A 3,828-nucleotide genomic window follows, 5' to 3' on the forward strand; every position below is an offset into this window, starting at 1 on the left:
ACTGCTCGACTGGGAGTTACACGGTGCGCGTGATCAACACAGTCATTGATCACACCTGCGTTTGATCACACGTGCATTGCAATCACACGCTCGGCATAATCACACCCTGGCCGTGCATCACAGTCGTGCATGCATCACACCTGCGTGATCACACCTGCTATTGAATCACACTCGTTGCGTGCAATTACACGCTGCGTGATCACACGTGCGTGATTCAACACAGGTGTGATGTCACACGTATGAATTATTTCTAACCGTTCAGCCGTACAATTATAACCGTTCAGGCGCATGCGCAGCTCTTCCTGGAATAGCAGCCGTATCTCGATTGCCTGTTGTACAATGGCAAAAAGGCAGCTGGTTGGCAAAAACACAAGTCATGCGGAATTCTTTACAGGTATATCAGCTTCTATAATGCCCGTGTGCGCGTCTCGGGGAAGGGGGGGGGGAGCTTGGAAGAGGTGAGGTTAGCGTGCGGCTAACAGAACACGGCTTCTACACACCAACCGCTTAATTACTGCAACATCAGTTATCCAAGAGAAGATCAAATCTGTGCATTTGACTTCTATTATTTCCCCTGTGCCACCAGACTTGTCAGGAATACGATAAAAGCGTAGAATTGCTATGTTTTTATTAATAATTTTGGCGTGGGTTTGAGTGCATACAAACGCGTAGTACATAGCTAGCAGTATTTTAAATAGATTCGCAAATTTCGAAAACTGATTGACGTGTGAGCGGGTAGCAAGTGCCGGTCAACTACTATGCATCAAGCCAAATGTGTGCGCCATCTCGTAATAATGTTTAGAATCCTAACAATATTAATAGTAAAGTTGAGAATGCGAGCAAATAGTCACTCGAAAGATAATGGTTGTTGGAAATAGTCTAGCACGTACTTTACTGTGCACCTGGAATCGAGTCGAGTTCCTTAACATATACATAGCATCGAGAGCGAATAAATACAAAGGAGTGTGCGAAACTACGTTATTGGAAATCCAACGTTCGCTGACCCTAATCTACCTAAGGTTTATCACGTTTAATTCGAAAAACCTGAGCTTGGGATCTACTGCAATCATAAAACTGAAATAAAATAAATCGTAGGTTACTTTGAGCTAGCGAACGTTTGATTTCCTATAACTTAGCATGGTACATGACATGGTCCTGATATCATTCATCACTGTATATTATGGGCGTTGCTCACCCAATTGTTATATTGTGCGGCTTGTTCTTGACACATTTATCTAAATCTGTGCGGACAGACTATTACGCTAACACACGCGTCTTGTGTGTAAACTATTAGCATTTATTGGAATGTATTTATAAGAGTATCTATACCTGTGAATTATATGGCTATTTACACGTGACTTTGAAGGCTGTACACGTGCGATGTCAAGAACGTACGTGTGCCTCCTAAGGCAGGATACGGCCTCGTCCGCGGTGGGTACGTGATGCAAGAATCCATGCATCATATAGTGAAATAACATTTACGACTTAAAATTGTTCAGACGCCGTATTTTAACACGCGTACTTTAACGCTATTCTTTTGTACAGTTTGGTTACATGCGTGTGTGAGCATGTGTGTAGGAGCTCTCTTAGAATGGCACACACAATTCTGTTAGAAACACAACCAACATATATTTTGCAGTGTGGATGACATTACAATTGTAGTAATTAAATTTGCGAACAGGAAAATTAGGTCGAGGAATAGGAATACATAGGTCTTTAGTCTTAAAAAATCTTTCGTTTAACGTTTCAAGATATCTTGGTGGAAACGCTATGGCATGTCGTTGAAGTATGTAAAGTTTTCTTCTCCTGTGTTATCCTAAATGGTATATATCTATATTTTTGATCGTGTGAAAAATGTGCCTTAAACCAATTTCAATTGAAAATTAATTTTTTAAGTAATTGTAAGTTCGTATGTTTTTGTGTAAATAGTCAGTCATAACCTATATGCATTTCACAGTAATTAAGGGGTATAAAATCTTTATTATTTTAATTCAGACACGTTGTTTCTATTTCATTATAAATCTGGTCTCAATCATTTTACTTGTGTCACACTATGTATTAAGTTTGCACAGGGCTTCTTTTCTACTATGCCCAGCACTAATACCTAGGTGTGTTCAGACTGGACATTGAACATCCATAAAACAGGATAAAAATGAAATCAAGAGCATATAAAGAGTATATACGCTCTCCTTCTTTATATGCTCTTGATGAAATTCATCACTGTTTGCTCAAATAATTGAGTAGGGTTTCGCAAACATTTTCTGTAATATCATACACAATTCAGACTCCCTGCCATACTACATTTAAATTTGTCAATGTTTGCTCAAATAATTGAGCGAGGTTCTGTTGTTTTCTTTTTCGATTTTCTATGCAGTATAGATTCCATTCTCTGCCATACCGCTTAATCATTTCGTTCGTCACTGCCAGCTAGACACACAAGGGTTCGAAGGTGCCTGGCAATTGGAGGGAATCTTCCATAGATCCCAGTACATGTTAAGGCGGTGAATGCACGTATTCGACGTGTTTTGTCTAATTAACATTAATTAACATTACCTGGGATTCATTTGATAAAAGATGAAGAAGCCTATAAATCATATTAATAATATTAATATGATAGTATGTGCCAAAAATAAATGTTTCCAGAATGACCCAAGGCGCAGCAGAAGCCGGAACAGGGTTTAGATAGAAAATAGAGAAAGAGACGGATAGATGCGCACACAGTCAGACAGACAGACAGACGGACAGACAGATACATACACACACGCCCGCACACATATATACATGCACACACGCACACACCTACGCATACACGCTCGCACGCACGCACACACACACACACACACACACACGTGCGCGCGCGCACACACACACACACACACACACACACACACACACACAGATACAGAGAGAGTTGTTGGTTACATACATTGCACACTTTGCACACATTGCAAATATTATTAATGAGATATTTTAGTCAAATGTATAAGCAATGTAAATTGTTTCTAATAGTCACACTACAATTGAACAGCCTGTAATCTTTCTCTCGCGAACGCTCTCTCTCTCTCTCTCTCTCTCTCTCTCTCTTTCTATCTATCTATCTTTTTTTTTATCTCTCACCATTTTTCAGTCTCCCCCCTCCCCCCCACAAACAAACACTCTCGGTTACCCCGTTAACATAATTTACCGCTCACTACATATACATCGCTCGCTTTCATGCCGTCAGTACACAATATTCCCGAAGGACAGACGCTAAAAGCCCAGGCGCCTCGCACGCAATTAACTATTCGCGCAAGCATCAACAAACAACAACAAAAATCGCAGCAGACTGTCATGTCATAAACATCAGCTCTGTATTTTATCGAACGAAAGAGGGGGCGACGTTAGCGCGTCGCGGGTGCCTGGCTCTGACATTTAGCAGAAGGCAGAAAGGTTCGATATGATATGACTACTAGGCACTTTAACTTAATTATTATATTATTTTTTTTGGGTTAGGGTTAGGGTTAGGTTTTTTTTTTTTAAGTGCCTAGTAGTCATATCCTAAGTGCCTAGTAGTCATATCATATCGCACCTATCTGCCGGGTGCGACATTTACGCGTGACGTCAGCAGCCGCATGTGCGGGAGTTTTACTGCCCTCTGGCGTCCATTACTCTCGCGTTTTTACGCGCCTGCCGCCACGCTGCGAGAATTGTCGCTGGAGACGCACACAGACGCGTGTCAACTGCAGACGTGTTATACGCGAGCGAGTGCGCACGCACCCACAAACGCACATCAATGCGCACGCACGCACGCACGCACGCACGCACGCACGCACGCACCTATATAAACAT

Source organism: Priapulus caudatus, unplaced genomic scaffold, assembly GCF_000485595.1.
Source record: "Priapulus caudatus unplaced genomic scaffold, Priapulus_caudatus-5.0.1 Scaffold137, whole genome shotgun sequence".
NCBI lineage: Eukaryota > Metazoa > Priapulida > Priapulimorpha > Priapulimorphida > Priapulidae > Priapulus > Priapulus caudatus.